Source organism: Colobus angolensis, unplaced genomic scaffold (assembly GCF_000951035.1).
Source record: "Colobus angolensis palliatus isolate OR3802 unplaced genomic scaffold, Cang.pa_1.0 Scaffold80, whole genome shotgun sequence".
Lineage (NCBI taxonomy): Eukaryota > Metazoa > Chordata > Mammalia > Primates > Cercopithecidae > Colobus > Colobus angolensis.
In genome coordinates this window covers 1,948,543-1,970,660 of record NW_012121821.1, presented here as the reverse complement: position 1 = coordinate 1,970,660, position 22,118 = coordinate 1,948,543, and the positions used below count along the sequence as shown (strand labels likewise).

At 40.3% G+C, this 22,118-nt stretch overlaps 1 long non-coding RNA gene across 1 annotated transcript in view; it reads left to right on the top strand.

Moving 5' to 3' along the window:
- LOC105502632 overlaps positions 1 to 8,242 on the top strand; it is a 133,697-nt gene extending 125,455 nt beyond the window's left edge. The window contains exon 5 of the long non-coding RNA XR_001000367.1: positions 7,753 to 8,242. This is a non-coding gene — a long non-coding RNA (uncharacterized LOC105502632). The remainder of the gene's footprint in view (positions 1 to 7,752) is intronic.
- The last annotated feature ends 13,876 nt before the right edge of the window (positions 8,243 to 22,118 follow it).

The window sequence follows — 22,118 nt, the reverse complement described above, 5'->3', positions numbered from 1 at the left end:
GGAGGCGGAGCTTGCAGTGAGCTGAGATCCGGCCACTGCACTCCAGCCTGGGCGACAGAGCAAGACTTCACCTCAAAAAAAAACCAAAAAACTTTTCGTGATAAAAATTCAAAGGCAGTTGGAAATGCTGCAGAAGGCAAGGAAGAAAGCAGTGCATCTCCTCTCGTGGGGGCCACTAGGAGGTGACCAGCGTAAGAGTTGAGACAGAGAAATAACTGAACTGAGTTTATCTCACTCTGCAGAATAACCCATGTGGGAAGCTTGAAAAGGAAGAAGAGGCCGAGGGAAGCAGCTATGTATTGGACAGATGTGCTGTGTCAGGGAGACACTGTTAGATAGTTAAAAATGTGGCTGTGAAATTCTTAGGGTTGATATTCAAAGAATGAAAATCATAGGCCAAGCTGCAGAGGGGTATGTCTGACTGTGGTACTGTAGGAAGCAGGAGAGCAAGTCTTGCTGAGGTGCCCAGAGGAATCCTAACTTCTCACAGAAGCATGAATGTCCATGGATTGAATGCCAAACTCTACATCTGAAGAAAACCAGACCCTACACTGGAAGGCCACATGGCAATTCTCTATGTGTTTGCCTTTGTCTCCACCCTGCCCTCTGGAAAGTCAACGAGTGCACTGGACAAGTGACCAGGGACTCGGTGCCTCCTTGGAGAAGACAGTGACCCAGTGGAGAAAAACAAATGATAAGGCTCTCAAATCCTGAGAAGGGGCTTTGATGTCAAATGGATGGATGCAATGCAGGGAGGAAATGAAAATGAAGAGAAAGTCTGGAACCATCAGTGGACCACAACCTTTTGAAAAGTAAAGGTAGTGTCTTCCTCATTTTCATATACCTCTGCCACGCCTGGCTTTCCTGCTTTGCGAGGAGCTGCTAAATCTAATGTCATGGAGGGACACTGTGCATGGGTCTTGTCTAGGGTTGGAAGTTATTTTTGCACTTACCAGTTAGTGGCTTCAGGCAAGTCTGTTTGAATCTGTGTTTCAACGTTCTCATCTGCAAAGTAAAAACCACGTCCACTGCACAGAGTTGTGGTAGGGATGATAAGTAAAGACTTTTATTTATAGTGTTGGCGCATTGCCTGGCACAGAAAAAACTTGCTATCATCTTTCTCTTTATCATTGCCATCTTCCTCCTAGTTCTCCCTCAAGCCCATTATGGATATGTGTTTCAGGCAGGAACTGATATTTCCATCCATGAAGGGGGACAAGCAATGTCTTCCACCTATTCCGTGTGTAATAACAGCAATAATGACTAAGTACCTGTGTGTCTGCTCTGCTGAGTTCTAGAAGGAACTCCTCCCAGACTGCTAATGTGTGAAATTGCCACCCCATCTCCTGACTCTTGCCTTGCCTTCCCTCTGTGCAGTGTTCTATGCAGCTGTCTGGGAACGCTGCCCCTCAGGTCTACACCCACCAGGACAGGCAGAGAAGGCGAAGGAAAGAAAGAGCAGGAAAGCACCAAAAAGGATAATCCCCAACACCAGCCTTTTCCACCCTCGTGGCAGAGCCTCTTACCTCTATAGCCCAGGCCTCAGCTTCCCTCCTGGCCCCTTCATTCCGACATACCCCACCCACTCCTGCGAGGAGACACCAGGAAGACATTAGAGTCTGGATTTTCCCCAACCAGCCTTGTAGGTGACTTCGGGTCTTCATGTCTCCGTAGTGCTGTTATTATCTCTAGGGGAGTAATTCTCCTTGACTAGGTGGTCTAAGGGAAAAAGGAGGAAACGGGGTGAAGGGGAAGGCTTCTTATGCCTTGCCTGTTTCCCATTTTTGTTAGAGATACAGACCCTTAGAAAGCCTCCCTGTGCTCAGGGAGGTGAGAATATGAGACTAACTTCTGTTTCCACTACTCTCAGAGTGGGGCAAGGCCACATTGAGGATGCCTGTCCAAAGCAACATGTGGAGGCTGTGTAAAGAGGAGCAGGCAGTTCATTCCTTGTGGTTCTGAGGGGAAAGCGGAGCCGAAGGCTAGGGCTGAGCAGGGGATTCACATTAACGAGGTTCTCCTCACCCCTCCCCATCAGCTTTGTCCCGTTGGCGTTCTTACCCAAATCCCTCCGAGTCTGGGCTTGTGGCTCCTGAGCTGACAGAGCCCCTAGGCTAACTGTGCCACTAGAAGCATCACAAAAACAGAGAGGAAGTGCTTGTCTTGCTGTCTGGGCCAAGGCTGGAAGGCAGTGTAGGGCTGGGGAGGAGGGAGGATGTGCCACCTTCTGCCCAGGCTGAACTCAGGAAGGTATTTGCCAAGGCGATGCTGGGAGTCATGGTAATGATACCATTGTTACCAAGGCGATGCTGGGAGTCATAGCCCAGATCCTGAGAGCACCAGCCTGGAAACCCAGTCTTGCTTGACACAGCACATGCTCTTGAGATCAAAGAAAACCCAGAAATCTGTGAGAGGCCATGTTTTCTATCCTGTTGATTCTAGCAACTTAATCAGATGGAGAGGACCAATCCACAGAATTTTGGGAAAACAAAGACTCAAGGGAGAAATGCCTCTTATAAAAGAGTTTGACATAACCACAATTATACTTCCAAGAATCTCTCTTAAGTCAGTAATCAGAAATGCATAAAAATGGATATAAAAGATGATCCACAGACCATTATCTGAAGAGAGAAAAACTGGAAGGACCTAATTCATCAATGGCACAGGATCAAGTAAGTCCTGGTATGTTGAAACAATGAGGCTTTATTCAGTCAATCTGCAGAAAAATGTTTAATAACATAGATAAATGCCTAGAATATATTAATAAAAAGTAGGATACAAAGCTATATGTTTAGTATGATCTCAATTACATAAATATTTACACATAAAAGACCAGAAAAAAAATACAGGAAAATATTCACAATGATTTTCTCTGGGGCATATGGATTTGGACTGATTTTTTTTTTCATCTTTATATGTTCCTGCATTTTAAGATTTCTTATGATTAACACATTTAATTTTTCCAATTATAAATGTGTTTTAATTTCTAATTAAATAATGATAACATTTTTTTAAAAGAGAGAAAAGTCCCTTTTTGATGACCAAATGGGGCTTCATTATTTCTTCCCTCAACGACCAATCTGCCAAGAAAACAGGGGCAAGTCATTGAACTCCCTCTGTAAAAATAAACAGCATTGGCTTTAAATTTTGTAACTTAATTACTTTTAAGGTCTGTATCTGAGTTCTGCTGTCATGAGAAAACCCCATGATTTCCATCCCCTGCAAAGAGTTAGCACTGAGGTCATTTCTAAACCTCCTTCATCCAGGTACTTGGACTGCTGAGATCAAGTGAATATTAATATTTATCTGAAGTTATGTGATTTCCAGGGAAAGTGCTAAGAGCACCTCTGCAACCTTGAGAAACTCCCTTGGGGCAGCAGGACAGCCTCAGTCAGTAAACAGCATGTTCTTCAGGAAACCAGCAGTTCCAGAACCCTGAAGGACCCCGGTATTGGTATTGGTACCAACAGCAGACACTGTTCGTGCATCTTTTTTCAATCTGAAAGGACCAAGATTGTTACTATTTTAAAATACCTGTCTCCTCTCTTTGTCCTGGCCCTTCTTAGGGCCACCTCACCTACCTCCTTCCAATGTGGTACCAGTAAAATATAGATCTCCAGATAAATTTGAGTTTCAGACGAACAATGAGTAAAATTTTTGGTGTAAGTATGTCTCAAACATTGCTTGGGACATACTAAAAATTATTCACTGATTATTTAAATTCAGGTTTAACTGGTGTCCTGTATTTTATTTGCTCAACCTGGCAAGCTTCCTCCTCGACAACCTCCCACCCCCATGCCACTCTGGCCATTCTCTAATGTTGAGAAATCACAAGAATAAAAGTAAAACCCTTAAGGAAATCAACCAGTTGCCTTAGAAACAAAAGAAGAAAAAAAAGCCCTTTGCTAATCAGGAATTCCCATGACTAGGTATTCAAAACTGTAGACTTCAAGAAGTGGGAGAAATAAATTCTCATTGGGTCCCTTCTAACAGCTGAAATTACCATTAATATTATTTTGAAAAAAAAAAAAAGAGTTAGAACCACTCTTGACAACAACATTAAACAGTGTTGTGGTCCAAGCTGGCACATTTTGGATTGCTTTGAATTAATTATTCTTTTATCAGAGCTGCTTCCCAGCTTAGGGTTTAGGAATAACCAGTTCTTGCTCACCTGTGCTGCTAAGCGCTAATGAGTCTGCACATATATTTCCGCCACAGGACTGACAACAGCCATCTCAGACCACTGATGAGTTTTCTTGGAAAATAGGTAGGCCTGTTCCTGATAAATACCGTTGTTGTTGTTCTTGTTATTGTTAATAATGACATTTTTGTCACCTCATGTATGTAAGGCTGTAACAAATCTTTCAGTTACTCTGCACCAAATACACTGAGTTCTTTATAAGTTTTCACTGGGCTCAAGAGACTGAACAACATCACTCAGCTATCCTTCTGCCTCTGAAAAGACTGCATTCAAGTCATGCCAGCATGACTTGAGTCTCCTCAGCTGTGAAATAAGGTCATGGTGAGGATGACATGAGTTAATGTATGTAAAGTTCTTAGGACAGTGCCTGGCACAAAGATGAGGTCCACAAGGGTTAGTGATTATTAATATTATCCTTTTACATACTCTTAAAGATTGTCTCAACGTTTCCAGAAAACAATACATCAAAATTCTTAAAGCTGTTCTTACCATTTGACACAATTATTTATAATTTTGAGAAATCTACCCTAAGAAAATAATTGGAGATGCAGCCACACAAATAGGTACAAAGAAATTCACCACACGATGTTATTTTTTTTTTTTTTTTATGGCCAGACACTGGTAGCAGCCTAGAGTTTAACACCAGGGAATTATCAAATAAACAGTGGTCTATCAATATGATAGACTATTCGTACAGACATGAAATACCATGTTTTTAAGGATTACTTATTTAATGTCATGGGAAATAATTAGGATTAACTAGAAAAAAGGATAATAAAAATAGTTTTGTTTCATCCCACAACCTGCAGTGACAGACCCTAGTTTTGACTACAAGGCAAGAGCTATTAGCTATGTCTTTGCTTTTTAGATTGAGTTGTACTCAAGATAAGGGGCAGAATCCTTGGCAAATTACATATGTGTATTCCGTTTAATGGAGCAGACAGGAGAAGCGCAGATGACTACAAGGATATTAACACATTCACAAGTCCAAGAAAGGTAACAAGTCAAATGGGTAGAGAGATGGCTAATGGATTTTCCCCAATGCACTGCTCCAATTCAATGAGAATCATTGCTCGCTCGATGTGCTCAAAGTGACTCTGAGACTCTGTCCCTGTTCATGAGAAAACGCACTGTGTTCAATTAGTAATGCCTGCTGTGGACTCAGAAAAGTGTGCTGGCAACAGGTACAATGTATATTTGCCATCCTTGACACTAATGATAATGGCAATTAAGGTATCAAAGAAAGGTGAATTTATCCAAGAAAGATCTCAAGGAACATTCCAGATTCTTCATGAAATTAGTCTAGAATCTTTAATTGTAAATATATAACATGTCACACTGAACATGAGCAAATGATTGATTAGATTAGGAAGAAAAGCTGGAGACCACATAGGTTAGCCTGGAGACAGAGAACAGGTGTATAGAACACGTCATTCACCACGTTTGTTGGGAAGTCATGAAAAGCCAGCATTTGGGGAAATCTTTGTCAGGACCAAGGAGAGTACTGGCAGCAGGAGTCAAGACAAGGACAATCGAACTTTATCTCTTTTAATAATCTCAATTCCTTCATATGGTAGAAAATGTGGTCCTTATTTTACCAAGAGGAAACCAAGGCTCAAAGATTTTAGGGTCAACAGCTAGAAATTTGCAGAGCTCTCCTTAATCACAGGTATGTCAGATGACAACGACTGGAGTTTTTTCTAAGTCCCCACCCACTTCTCTCTGACAATAAGGCATGGCCCACTACCCCTGGATTATGGGAGGATTTTGCCATAGTCTAAAATCCAAGGCAGAAACCAGGTATCTAAATATTCCTAGCTTGACTATTTCTCTAATTTGCTCTCACCACTATATTTTCTTATCAATGTTATCTGATTTGGCTAAATCAATTAATGATCAATTAATACATTTTTAATAGCCACTGAGATAAACAGTGATCTCATTGAATCTTCACAACCATCCCAGACAGAATGCCTAAGAGCACAATGATGGTGGAGAATACCCGGTTTTGTCCAGCAGGGTGGGAGATGAGGTGTGTACTGAGAAGGTCAGAGAGAATCCTCCATGCCCGCAGGTACTAAACAAGCCCGGGGTAGACCTGCAACCTGGCCCAGCTCTAGCTTCTCTCAGCATGGACTCAGCAGCAGGGTTGCCAAAGGCCAAATCAGATTCAGTAAACACAGACTTCTGCGAAGCAAGTGCTCTTGCTTTCACTCGGTGTCAGCTGGGGCTGCGTGTGCCTTGAGTACTAAAAAGTTCTGCAGAGGGGCCAAGTGCAGAAATCTGTGCCTGAGATTTTCTACTTTTACAAGAAGAATGAGCATATGGGGCGCTCAGCCAAGGTCAACCTGGAATTGGAAGGCTGAGTCCAGGCTCAGAGGAGCCAGAGCCAAGGTGGAAAGCTCCAGGCGCTGGGAGGGCAGGGACAGGGGGCTGGAGTTGAAGGCCAAGTGCAGGAATGTTTATTGAAAAGAACCCAGCCCTCACACCTCGGGGATTTGGGAACTGGCCGTCTGCACTTGAGAGTCCTGCCAAATGAGTTCAGCCATTTCCACTTCATAAAGGTCTTGGTGCAAAAACGAATGGCAAACCCAGCCGTGAATGTGATTTCTAAAAGAAGGTTATTGAAAAAAAATCATTCTGCTTTTTCAACCCTCTCTTCTGGTGGTCAGGAGGAGGAAAGGAGGGAGAAAAGTCTCTGGACACTTGCAAACATTCCCATCAGATTCCACAAACTACTATGCGGAACAAGGGAGTGTCATATCTTCTAAGATTTCTCACCAGAAGGAAAAGGCTAAAATCTGAGCCTAAATGAACCTGAGTATGCATCTGGTTGCCAGGAGAGAGCAGCAGGGATAGGAAAAAGGAAGAGCCATCCCTTTGTGAGCCCAAAACAACATGACCCCTGATTGCCCCCGGGTGACAGACTTCAAGGTTTACATTAGACAAGCAGCTCGAGGAAGAGACATACTGATTACATATCTAATTTGCTGTCACTATCTTCATGACATCACATATGTCACTGTGGTTTTCCAGATTACTCTAGACCCTGTAAAGAACTATTTTCCCTGATGACTCAGTTTGAATTTTTTGTTGGCAGGGGTTTCATTTCCTTACTTCCTGTCGGTCTCACTTCTTAGATCTTTGTTGGGGTCTTTGGTGCCTCCCAAACCCCCAATCTACAGAAACTTTTTCCAGACTGCAGAATCTTCTGGCATTTCTCCCTCCTGATCACTCAAAATGATATAAAGCCTCACCAAATGATCTGGCATTGCTGCTTCTGGAGATAGCTATAGCCCAGCTCCCCACACCCCAACCCCTTGATCTTTTTCACTGTGTTCAAAACTAGGCTAAAGTGAAGTCATCACAACTGCTCTTTCAAGCTTAAGGAATTTGATAAATGAAGTTGTGTGGGGTCCTGGCAGGCAATATGCTTGAGCAGAGCACAGTGATCATCTGCGGACCACTCTTTATCCCTTTATTATAGACATGTATTCAAGTTCAAATTGCTTTGTTAAACTTTTTTGTGTGTCTCTCTTTTTATATTTCAGCTTTATACAATTATTCCCAAATCTTCCAAACTGACAGTGAGGGAGAGTAATTTGAAAGGACTGCTCAACCCACATCATTTGAAGATTTGCACCATAGCTGCATTTTTCCAATTTCCTGGCATCTATTCTGCTCTCCCGAACTTTTCAAAAACAATTGTAAGTGGATGAATAAATATAATAACTGATTCCATTGATACTCTTGGACCATCCTTTGGACTTTCTTCTTTTGGACATTTTACAGCTTAAAATGTATTTAGCATCTATCGATGTTTCCAAAAGAAGGACTCAAAGTACACACTGTCAAAGATCTCATGGATCTAATTAAGGACAGGGAACATGTACAGAGTCATACGTTGTCTCTACACAGAGGGGATAATTTCTGAAAGAAGAAAGTTAGTAAATTCCTTAATCATCCTTATGATTATGACTATACAATTGAATTTGTCTACTTCATCAGCTTTGGGAATAAAATAAGGCCGTACACTTTTCAGTTTTTCAAAGAAAATATCCTGTCTTGCTATCAAGAAAGCAAATTTTCTTTTTCCCTCCCTGGGATCCTTTCCCCTCTTGTGATAAATACAAGTACTAATGGTAGGTCTGATCCTAACTGTCCCAGATAATTCAGTTTAATCAGCAGAGGAGATTTCGGCTCCTGTACTGTGAGCGGCATCTTCCGGCCTCGTGACATCCCTGGCAGGCCAGCAGCTTTGCTGCACTTAGTACCTCAAACATGCATTGTCAACTCCAGTGGAACTGGAGCTGGGTTCTGACACTACCTGCAAAAGGTCTGTGGACTTGGGTTCTTCCTTTATAAGCCAAAACCCTTTTCCTTCTGCCATCAGAAATGCTTCTTCTTTGTATTGGATTTTCACTGAATTAACAGGTTAATTTGGGGAGAATTGATATCTTTTCACGTTGAGTCTTCCCATCAAAGAACATGATAAGCTTCTGACTTTATTCAGGATTTCTAGCATGTCCTTTAGTAAAGTGTTATAATTTTCTTCACATAGGCCTTACCTATTTATTGATAATTTGTTGCTATGTACTTTAGAATTTTTGTTCCTTCTGCAAATAGGGCCTTACTTTCCTTTATTTTCTAATTGAGCATCACTATATACCCCAGATAGCATATATATGACTACCTTGATGAACTATTTTCCTGGCTCTAAAGGTTTTTTCACTTGCACTTCCTGTGTTTTCCAGATAGACAGTGTGCTATTTCAAATAAGCATACATTTCTATTTCTTATATTGTTGTAATGGCTAGGACCTTCTCCATGTTGCCTGATAGCAATGGTAGCTGGTAGCATTGTCTTATTTTCAATTTAGCAGTCTGCTTTACTATTTCACCAATACACATATTTTTTATTGTGGTTTTATTTTAGCTACCCTTTATGGAGTTTGAGAGAGAGAGAGAGAGAGAGAGAGAGAGAGAGAGAGAGAGAGAGAGAGAGAAGTCTTTAATCCCAAGTTTGCTAAGATTTCTTACTACGAAAGATGGTGAATTTTATCAAATGCAAAATCTCATGAAACACAAGGCTTTCATAACAACTCTTGGTAATTCAGAATAAAGCTCATTTTGACCACAGTTTTATATGCTTTTGTAACCTTTCCAAAATAACTGATATCACAGCAAAATATCAAAATATCTATAAATAAATGTACTTCTTGGGAAAAATGAACCTTTTTCTTATCATGATGGAACTCTATTTTTAGAGTTTTTAGTGGGGTGTGATAAATAAGGAGTGTCACTTATTTTTCTAGATGACATCCATAACAATAAAATAATACAAAAATATCAAGATTGTGAGTACTAAAACCCTTATAAATATCATTTCATGCTCTGATGAAGAGAAGGGCACTTCAAATCCTGCCTCTATAAAGCTAATCAATTCCCCTCAATCTGAGTGATAAAATACTTTTTCCCTTCACAACATAATTTGTCTCTCTCCAACTCCTAACTCCCCAGACCTAGTCTCAGAAAAAGGACCAGCTAGAAAGAAAGATTGTAGTTCTCCTCCATACCCAGGAATCATACTTCACTTAAAACAAACAGTTGGTAAAACTCCAGACCCAACAGGGATGGAACACTCAACAGCTTTGCCTTTCATGTGGAGAAGAGGGAAATAGGCTGTTGTAGAATGGGGACCAATATTAGCCTATGTCTGGAAATGTCAAAACGATTAGCATGAAATACTAAACTCATGTGAAATCAGGGCTCTAATGGTGTAACTCCTGAATGCTCTCTGTACCATATTGCACACCAGGATTAAGAAAACAGTCCTTGAGTGTTTCACAATGGTGCCCTCTTCACAGCTGACCTTGTGTGCTTTCCAAAGTCCTTAATTCTGCCACTTTCAGCATCCCTGTCTCTGTGGATTTACGATGTGTCACCAATATTATTACTTTCCCTGTTTCCACCCCTTCCACCCCAAATATCGTAGGCATTGTAAGTAACACATATCCACAGAAGGGTGCTGAAAAGTCAAGAAGCAGAATTTCTCAGCAAGAAGAGCTGTAGGTAAAGGGGCTCCTCCTCACCCTCTGGTTGGCACTCAGGAGGCTTTGTAGACTATGGGAAAAATGGAATAGAGTGAACAAAGACATCCCAAGGGCGACAAAGACACTTAAGGGAGGAGATTGCCTGCCCGCCATTTCCCAGCATGGTGAGTACCAACCAGCCCTGGCAGCAAGAGAACCCCTTGAACTTTGTACACGTGATTCCCTTAGCAAGCAAACCAGCATCTGGGACTGTGGGATACCTGGTAGCATGGAAAAGGATTTGTTCATCTGTGCCATCGCCAAATCAACCTGTACAGTGGAGAACCAGCCAGTCCTTCTAGTCCACCATCACCTTTGTGAGAAGTCAAAAACTGACTGATTATGAAATGACTTTCCATGACAAATTTCCATTAATCCTTTTGGGAAAGAACTGCTACCACCATTCTTATCTCTCTGATTATATACATGTGGGGCTCTTTTTACTGTCTGCATATAAAATAAGTACTTTTTGACTGACCGATTATTCCTTCCTTGCTGATAATGCAAAGTGGAAGTAGGTCAAACGACTGCTGGGCTAATATCCTGCTGTAACCTGATAGATAATCTCAGCCAGAAACCCTCCCAATTCTGCATCAGGTGGCCCTTGTGGTGGATGCTAGGGTGCCCAAACTAGATCACCACCCGCTTCAGGACCAAGGCTTTCAGTCCCTCTGCTTCCAGGAGTGTTGGTTGCAACATCTCACAGCTGCGTTTCTAACAATTGCCTTCTGCTGAAGGAAGCTGCCTTGTCCAAGACTGCAATGTCTCACTGGGGCCAGCTCATATCCAATGCCTGGCCAGTGGGGTGGGTACAAAGATCTGGCTTCTTTACCTCTATGGGGACAAGTCTGAGGGGCCAGTTCAGTTCCAGAATTCCCCATGAGATTCACTGAGGCCTCTGGTGCAAAATGTGTTATAATGCAGATTCTCCCTTTGCCCCATTCTGCTTCTTTCACTTGCTCACAGATATTGGTCCTGCAACTGCATGTAAATTTCCATCTCAGAATCCGTTTCCAGGGAACTAAGCATAAACCCCTTCCTCCTCCTGTTGTTTGGTTTCCAATTTCCTGTCTGTTACTCCTTCTTCATATAACAGATATCTCTATTTATACATACATATATATTTTGTGTGTGTTTGCATTGCAGGAGTTGCAGGGGCATATAGATCCCTTTCACATTTAGTCAATATCCAGTCCAATCAGGGACTGTTTCCAATGATAAAAATCTGACTGAGATGGCTTAACAGAAGGGCTCACAGACTGGGAAAGTGCAAGAAGTAGTCTGACTTTAGCAGCAGTTTGATGAGGCATTCAAATGATGTCACTGTGACTTATTTCTGTCTCTCTATTTCTTAATCTGTCACGGCCCTGTTGGCGGAATTCTGAAAGAGCCTGTATCAATTAGCTATTATCAGAATGATGCTGCCTAACCAGCAACCACAAAGTAGCAGAGGCATTTGACAATGAGCATATCTTTCCCATACATCTGCCAGACAGCTGATGTCAACTGGGCTTACTCGACCCTGTGGGAGGGCTGGCACAGTGAGACTCTGAGTGGCTCTGCTTCACATGAGGCTCTTGCTAAGCTTGGCTCCTCAAGGTTGGTTGGGAATTCATCTTAAGGTTTGGCTGAGAGGGCAGGAGCTACCCTGAGAGACTCTTCTCATAACCACCGTAGAAGCACAAAGAGCAAGCCTAACGGCACCAGCACATTTCACGCCTCTGCTGCCTTACATCTGCTGGCATCTCACTGACCAAGGCAAGTTATATGGACGAGCCCAAATTTAGGGACTACTCAGATAGCAAGTCACATGGCCAAGCTCAACATCAGGGCAGTCAAGAGCAAGTGGGTGGGGGGGAAGAAGGTACATATGTAAACAATCATCAGATCTAACAGAGTCCTTCTCCCATTACAGTCCCAAAAGACACAATGTCCTCGGCATTTACCTCTTCCCAACTTCAGGTCCGAGGAGATGAATGCCTGTCTCAAGCCCCAGCCAGAGTCTCCTTGCTCCTCACTTGCCCTGGTGCATCCTCAGCCTTCCCTGCACCAATCATTGTGACAAACGGGATCACAGGCACTGACTCCCCAGGCACTGACCAGAGCTGGGGAGGTGGATCACCTCATTCAGATGGCATGGGTTAAATTCCACAGACGAATCTGAACACAGTTACCAGAATGACAGCCAACGCATCTTGGGCTACAAGAAACCACAAGTGTCCACAGTAGAGACCTCATTCTGCCTGCCCCCAACCCTCAGTTCCCCTTCTCCGAATGCTGGGGCTGTTTCTCATTGGCTTGTGTTCGTAACACTTCCATTCTTCCCTCGGGGTCTGCCCCGGAGAGCCTTGTTGGGACTCTGGGCGCCTGGGCTCAGCCTCCCTCGTGCTTGCCTCTCAGGTTGCCCTCCTCAAATACTCCCCAAATTTCTCTTTCTCTTAGCTTTCTTTCTCCAGATGGCCAATCTCAGGGCACAGATTTCTCTATGGGTCCCTACCCTGGCTCTGCCCCCTAGAGTCAGATAGCTCGTTGACATCAACCATCTCTTCCCTGCATCATGTTGACACCTCTGTCTCCAGCTCTGGCCTAGGACTGGGTTGCCATCTCCAGGCACACTCCAGCCTCCCCGACACCCAGGTCTCTGGACTCTTGGCTGCCCTGGGGCTTTGTCCAGGTCTGTCGTATGGGAGAGAGATTTATTTCCTTGACATTTTAGGGTGGGAAAAGACTTGCTTCTTGGAGATATGCCAAGAAGGAGGCGACCCACCCAGGAATCAAACAAGAACCTTTTTTTCTGTAGTCTTCCCTGCTTCCCCATGTCAAACACTCCCTGCTCCCCCTGAGTAAAAGGAAAGCTGTCAAGATCAAAGGCCTGTATTTGTGATAAACTGCTGCTGGCTGGACTCGAACAGGAAGGACTGTAAGCACTTTAACTCCTTGTTACCCAGTGTGTGCTGGCTGCACTCATAAGACTTCTGAAGTCACGTTTCAATAAATGAAACATCTTTTTATAAGCAGAGAGCCATGCCAACTGGAAGGTTTGAAAGAATGATTAAGGACTCCAAGGGCAACAAACTCCGCCTTGGAGTATTTCTTGATCTCCTCTGTTGCTTTATAATAGATGATCTAACATATTTGCCCCAGAAGAGAGAAAAGACTAAGAACATGGGTCCTGGAAGCACTCCTTAGCTAGGAGATCTTAACTAAGCCACTAGACTCTCTCTACCTCTGTTTCTTCATCTGTAAGTTGGAGCTAAGAATTATAAGGTTCATGGTGTAGTTGGGAGGAAAAAGTGAGATACTTTATATGACACATTTACCCCAGTGTCTGGCATATAATACAAAAGCGTCATTAGCTGTCACTGTGGTTATCACCATTACCATTTTTATTATTCCAAAGGAGGAGAGTGGGCAACACCAGGCTTGCTCCCTCCCTTCAAAGGCAAAAGTGACAAGATGTGCCCAGCATAATCAGGAATTACGCAGGCTCAGAGCCCAAGGTCCTTCAGGTTCTGTTACATTAACATGTGACAGGAGCTTTGCTATGCCTCCCAAGACAACAAAATGTGATCATTTTCCAAGGGAAAAATGAGTTATAGCCTAAGATTACTAAGCAATCATGCAGGTGGAACTGGGAGGAAGACTACACCACGGATCATCCCCAGACCTCTTGTTCCCTAATTACTTTCTAAGGACTCTGGCTTCATGATACAGCCATGAACAAGAGGGGTTTGCAATTGAATGGAAGGGATAAATACCATAGATACATTGCTAACTCTATGTCTGCTGTGAGGCTACACAAATATAAATCAACACTCTGGAAGGATTTTGCAACTCTGCACTTGCTTATGGGTACTTGAAATTCTTCATTGCAGAACCCATTTTACATTACTGCTAACTCAGGGCAGAGTTAAATAGTTGAGAAAGCACCCAGTGCTTTTGAAATTCTAAATTGTTCCATTAAATTCTAAATAAGGATAAGATGAAACTTTGGTAGTTTAGCCCTAGCAACTTCCAAGACATTTCACTTCTTGTCAAATACATGTTATTAATTTACTTCCATGGGGTTCCAGCCATTAAACGTTTCTGATACCACCACCATCATTCAGTCTCTGGGTCTGGAACTGTTACGAACCATAACACAGCAAATGAGGACAGCCACAATGTCTGAGGAAACCACAGTGAACCACATGTCACTTGTGGCTATTTTCCTAGAGCCAAATTAAGGAGAAACAGGATGGTTTCAAGAAGCAGACTGTTAAATTTATGGAGTGAAAAAATATCTTACTTTTAATTATAGTCTAGACTGCCTATCTTGGCAACCATCTCCCCCAACAGAGAGTAATTTGCTGAATGTGGGGTCAGTAAGACAGCAACAAATGAGAGACCATTTGTCTTAGCACCCTGTGGGAAACACACTTCCTCTCCATTTGCTGGACAAGCCAAATAGATAGAAAATTAATGAAGGGCAAAATATTGAGATAAGACTCTTATCTAGAAATCCAGTAGAAATGGCAAAATGGCAATGATAGTACTTCAGATTCTTTACTTATTCCTATGATATTTATTTTTATTTATTGAGCTTTTATTTTAAGTTCAGGAGTACAAGTGCAGGTTTGTTGTGTAAGTAAACTTGTGTTTACTTACTTGTGGGGGTTTGTTGTACAGATTATTTCATCACCCAGATATTAAGCCTAGTATGTCCCTATAATATTTATGTGAAAGTGAGAACTGCCATCATGACTGGACTTAAAATATTGTCAACTGGAATAACATTTTTCGTTGATTGTAAGGAAACCACTATACTTAAGATCCTCCAATTCTCTCTTATACCAATGAGTTTTAAAATGTTAGAGCATAAAAGGGGTTGATCTATTCAAAGAATTCTGGCAGAAAGTCAGATTCAAAAAACATTGGACACTTCGGCTTTGAGAAAAGTAGGCATCGATGAAGAGGGAAGAGGGAATTGAGAAGTAACACAGCTACCAGGAGAGTCTTTCCTCACTAAAAGGCAGGAGGAGGAAGAGGAAACAGAACAAGAAGAAAAAGAGAAATGAGAGGGGCAAAGGAAGAAGAGGGGTGAGGAGGAAGGAGAAAACAAGGATTCAAACAGACTAATGAAACCACAAAGCACCTTTTAAAAATTAATTAATTAATTAAATTGACAAATTATAATTGTACATATTTATGGGGTATAATGTGATGTTTTGATATATATAAAATTGTAGAAAGACTAAATCATAACTATTTAACATATCTATCACCATGACACCTTATCATTTTCTTGTGGTGAGAACATTTAACATCTATTCTATTACCAATTTTGAAATATGTCATTATTATAAACATGTTCACCATGCTGTACAGTAGATCTCTCTAAAATTTATTCTTTCTATCTGAAACTTTGTACCCTCCGACCAGCCTCTCCCCTTTTCCCATACCTCCCCAACCCAGAGCCTCTATGAACCACCATTCTACAGTCTGTCTCTGTGAGATCAACTCTTTTAGATTCTACATATAAGTGAAATCATACAGTATTTGGCTTTTTGTGCATAGATTACTTCACTTAGCATAATGCCTTCCAGGGTCATCCATGTTGTAAATGGTAGGGTTTCCTTCTTTTTAAAGGCAGTATAGTATTCCATTGTGTATATATTCCACATTTTCTTCTTTTATTCATCCATCATCCATTAACGAACATTTGGGTTGCTTCCATATCTCGGCTATTTTGAATAATGTTGAAATGAACATGGAAGTGCAGATATCTCTTCAACATATTGATTTCAATTCTTTTGGGTATGTACCCACACAAAGCACTTTATGTTAATCCATTTTCTTCGATTGTGAAGTTTTTCCTGTTGCCACTAAAACAGCCTCTCACAAAGAAAGACCCATCATTTAGAGAGAACAAAATGAGTAGTAATTTACAATTCAAGGAGAATTGAAGGAACATTGATTTGATACCTGCCAGACAGCCAAACAATGCCACAGTGGCAAAAGATAAGACATCTGATAAGACCCAAAGCTCTTCATTGGTTACATGAACCCTAAGTGAAAGAGAGCTGTGGTCAGACCTGGCACTAACATTTTGCAGGCCCTGAAGCAAGCAAGATAGAGGCACTTATACCTTATAAATAAATATTTTAAAGTTTTAAATCAAGCTCACAGACTTTTACATAAAACATTTTTTCTGTTTCACAAATTTATTTTCATAACATTTGACAAATATTACTTCATAAGAACAAAATTTTAAAATATGGATAAACATATGTCTTTTAATGATGAAAAGTCAGTACAATAGCAAAAGAGTAAATTTTTTTATTATTGGTCAGGTATGAGTATTCTATTGATGGCCAATGATGTTCAGGTGCGTAATAAAATGAAAACATACATAATTCATAATTTATTACGTATGAATTTCATAAAATTGATGGTCTTTACCTTTAAGTAAAATCTATGTTCAGTTGATGGCAATGATATGAAGGATTAAAATATAAGTAAAATCATGTTCAACATATAGAAAATTTGGACTTTTTCATCAAAATGTATGTTAAAGTAAATGTTAAATATAATTCAAATTATTTTTAATTTATAAATTGAAAAGTTGTCACCATTAACACTCAACATTATCTCTTAAATTTAAAAAGCAAAATATAAATTATAATTGATAATAAAGTTTTAAATCATACTTATTTGAGAAAAGCTGAGTTTTTATCTAACTTTTTGAAAATCTTTTTAAAAGCAATTTTCTTAAGCCAGGTGCAATGGCATACACCTGTAATCCCAGCTACTTGGGAGACTGAGTCAGGAGGATCACATAAGCCCAGGAGCTGAGGACTACAGTACCTTATGATTGTGCTTGTGTAGAGCCACTGCACTCCAGCCTGGACAACATAGTGAGATTCCATCTCTAAAAAAAACAAAAAATTTTTAAAAATCCTTTATTGAGGTATAAATGACATATAAAGACTGCACATATGTAATATATACTATTGGATGAGCTCAGACATATGCACATGCCCAGGAAATCATCACCATAATCAAGGCAATAAATATATTCATCACCTTTAAAAATTTCCTTGTGCCCTTTTATTCATTTTTTATTTTGCTTATTTTTTGTTTTTGTGGTAAGAACACTTCATGTGAGGTCTACATTCTTAACATATTTTAAGTACACAGTACGGTATTGTTAACTGTGGGCACTATGCTTACAGCAGATCTTTAGAACTCATTTATCTTGTATAACTGAAACTTTATAACCGGTTAAACAACTCCCCATTCCCCACCTCCACTCCCTATCCCTGGCAATCACCATTCTATTGTCTGCTTCTATGAACTTGATTGTTTTAGATACCTCGTATCAGTGGGATCATGCAGTATTTGTCCTTTTGTGACTGGCTTATTTTACTTAGCATAATGCCCTCCAGGTTCATTCACGTTGTTGCACATGGCAGGATTTCCCTTTGAATGATATTCTATTGTATGTATATACCATACTTTGTTTATCCATTCATTCACTGATAGACATTTAGGCTGCTTCTGTGTCTTTGCTACTGTGAATAATGCTGCAATAAACATGGGAGTTCAGATCGTTGTTTCAATTAGTTTAGATATATACCCAGAAGTGGGATTGCTGGATCATATGGTAGTTCTATGTTTAAGTTTTTTAGAAACCCCTATAGTGTTTTCCATAGGGGCTATATTATTTTGTGTTCCACCAACAGTGCACAAGCGTTCCAATTTGTCCACATCCTCATCAACACTTTTTATCTGTTGTTTTGTCTTGTTTGATCATGGCCATGCTGAGAGGTGCGGGGTGATCTCTCATTGTGGTTTTGATTGGCAATTATCTGAGGGTGAGTGATGTTGAGTAACTTTTTGAAAATCTTAATTAATCTTATTCAACACTTTTCTAAAAGTAAAATTAATTTTATTAGTTTTATTAGCTAAAACCAATTTTAACTAACACAGTGTCAATTAATTGCCAATGTAAAGAATTAGTGTTTTGTGCATTTCAAGTCAAGACATAACACATACAAATTCAACAGAAATATGCATTGTTTAATGGCATAAAATATTCCTCAACCACCATACGTAATTGTTGTGAATACACAAAAACTTATAAGCACTTGTGGAACCATCTTTTGGGACACAAAATGAGGCAAGTAAATGGACCCTCAGGGCTACAAAAATGACTTTTCATTAGTCATAATCAATAGATTATAAATGCATAATCTATTACATTCATGCCAAGAAAGAAGGATTTGACAAGGTAGTGAAAACTGTGTTCTCCTTAACCTAGGTGCCACTGCCTCAATCTTTCCTTCATTCAGATGTCGTGTCAACTTCAATCTCAGAAGTAGAAGGAACCACAGACCTTCACAGCATTTGAACCATCAGTCATTGTTCACAACAAAGGGCAAAAATATGGAGAATCTATTTCCTGGGTCCTGAACAAGTTGTGAGAACAGAATTTGTTTGGGGTGACAGGTCATATTGTCAAATACTCGGCATCAGATTCCAAGAGACCAAAGTGCACAATTATTTGTGATATGTTGGGGCTTCCAAAGCCCAGAGCAGGACCATCTTGCCTGGGTATAAGGAAGGTACCAGTTGTGGTTCAAGCTTAAGGCAAAACAAAGGAAATTTAAGTCAGATTGTAAAATTGTATATGCTCTATCTATTCTTTTATAGTTCTTTAGACTTCATTTTTACCTATATATTTTTCCCTACGTAATTCTTACAGTGAATATTTAATACATGAAATTATGACCACTCAGCATGGAACCTTGGGCCAGTCACTTTTTCCTCTGTTTTCTCATCTGTAAATGGAGACAGATGAACTAACTATATAATTTCTCTCAAAATTACTAGCTTTTGAGTTGCTATCTTCTTGCTTAATAAGAAGGAATTTTTAGTGAAGGAATAGCAAGGGACTGTAAAGTCAATGAGACCTCGTTAGCTCTGTGATTTGCAGCAAGTTATCTCATCTTTCTGGACCTCAGATTTCATAAAATAGAGAAATTTATGACTGCCTTAGAGGGTAGTGCTCAGGACTAAATGAATTAATATGTACTAAGTGCCAAGCAGAGTGCCATATGCACCAGCAACGTATAGCAAAAGTCACATTTGGAAGAGACAGCAAGAAGAAATATGTGCATGTGTTTATGTATGTGTGCATGGTGTGTGCATGCCTGCACATACACATTTATTGGAAACAGTGAGGACATAGAGCATGGGATCTGGGGTGGGAGTGGTGAGGAGTGGATTGGAACTCATGGAGCTAAATAAGAAATTGCTGATTGCAGAATTTCATTTTGTATTTAGAGAAAATCTCTCTAGAAATTATAGGAGGAGCATCTATGTTTCTGAGTAAACTTTTTTTATTGAAGTGTAACATGAACACAGAAAAGTTAACAAGTCATAAGCATGCAGTTTCAAAACATTTTCACTGAATGAGCACACTTGCCTCAGTCCATTTTGTGCTGCTATAAGAGAATACCACAGACTGGGTAATTTAGAATGAATAGAAATTTATTGGCTCACATTTCTGGAGGCCAGGAAGTCCAAGATCGAGGGGCAGCATCTGGTGAGGTCCTTCTTGCTACACCATGCCAACATGGGATGACAAAGAGGGTAGGGAGAGAGAAAAGGATTTAACTCACTCTTTTTTTTTTTTTTTAATTTGAGACACAGTCTCACTCTGTTGCCCAGGCTGGAGTGAAATGATGCAATGATTGATCACTGCAACTTCTGCCCCTGGGCTCAAGGGCTCCTTCTACCTCAGCCTCCCAAGTATCTGGGACTACAGGTACATGCCATGATGCCCAGATGATTTTTGAATTTTTTTGTAGAGATTGGGTTTTGTTATGTTGTCCAGAGCTCAAGCAATCCACCCACCGTGGCCTCCCAAAGTGCTGGGATTACAGGCACGAGCCATGGTGCAGAGCCACTCCTTTTTAATAACAAAACATGCCCTAAACAACAGGATTAATTCATTCATGAGGGTGGAGCCCTCATGACCTAAATTACTTCTCATTCAGCCACACCTTCCAACACTGTTGCATTGTGGGTGACATTTCTAATGAACACTTTTGTGGCATCATTTAAACTGCAGCAACACCCATGCAACCAGCATCTAATAAAAAATAGAACATTTTCAGCACTTACACAAGCTCTGCTTGAGACCCCTCCTACCTAGTCACTAACCACTGCAACAGCCCATGTGAAAGGTATCCTCTCAGCTGGTTTCTACCTCAAAGATTACTTAGCCGATTTTTTAACCTTATATAAGGGAATTGTATAGTATGCACTCTTTTGTGCTTGGCCTGTTTCTCTGAATACTATGTTTGTGAGGTTTATCCATATTGTTGTGTACAGTTGTAGCTTTTTAATGCTCAGTACTGTATAGTATTTCAGTGTATGAATATATCTCTATTATATTTCTCTATATAATAATATATAGTATACAAATATATAACATGGAGATATATAATAGAGAGATTCACACACTGAAACATATATATCTCTATATCTCATTCCTCTCTTGTGGCTAGCAACATTTTAGTATATATCTTTCGGTGAACATGCTTGAGGTACACCTAACAGTGTAGTTGAGTTATAGGGTATGCATAGTTGAGTTATAGGGTATGCATGTATTCAACTATTACAGATACTGCTGAACGGTTTTCCAAAGTGGCTACTAATTTACACTCCCACTAGCAGCACAGGGAAGTTCAAGGATCTAATTTTAAGACTCTGACTGAGAAAAGGACCCTACACATTTGTTTCTTGTGCTGTTGGTTTGGTGTTGAATTATAAGTGACTTTTCTTTCATTTCTCCATTTTGTCTCTCTATGCCATGTGAAAACACACAAAGCCTTCCCTACAAATCTTCCCACATCCTCTGGTGCAGTGTTTGCAATAGACTGTGTTTGTGGCAGTGGACAGGGGAGGGGGTTCACTCTCCACTTTCCTAAAGTTGAAAGTCCTCTCTGGTGACTGTATTAGTCCATTTTCATGCTGTGTTAATCTGGTGGCGTGTATTAGTCCATTTTCATGCTGCTGATAAAGACATACCCGAGAATGGGTAATTTATAAAGAAAAAGAGGTTTAATGGACTCACAGTTCCACACAGCTGGGGAGGCCTCACAATCATGGCAGAAGGCAAAAGGAACATCTTTTTCAGATAAACAAACAAACAAACAGAGGATTTACCTTCAAAAGACATTGGCCAAAGAAACTTCTCAAGAATGAATGAACTTCAGGAGTAAGAAAATGATCTCAAAAGAGAGATTTAAGAAACAGAAGAGAATTGTGAGCAAAGAAATTAGCAAACATGTAGGCAAACTGTCATTATCTTTATGTATAGTCAGTATAATAGTGTTTATTTTGTGAGAAGGGAAAAAAGTAACAGAACTAAAAGTGTATTACAAAAATATGCAAGTTGAGAGGAGGATGCTCAATGCTAAAGTACACTAACTTTGTTGAGTTGATCCAGATATTGAAAAACCCAGATATTGTTAAGTTCATTACACATGATAAATTCCAATGGCAACATTTTAAAAAGAGAGGTTATGACTTTCTAACTAGTAGAACAAAATAAGTGAAAAAGTAAAGAAAATCGATTTTTCCAAAAGCATTGCAAAAGCAGAAAAATCTAAAGCACAAAGCGATATAGTTTAAACAAATTCAAATATACCAATGGTCCTAATGTTTGTACTATATTAACTCAAGAGATTGTGAAAATGGATTTAGAAAAAGAACAGTCCGGTTGCAGGAGCAAGATGGCCGAATAGGAACAGCTCCAGTCTCCAACTCCCAGCG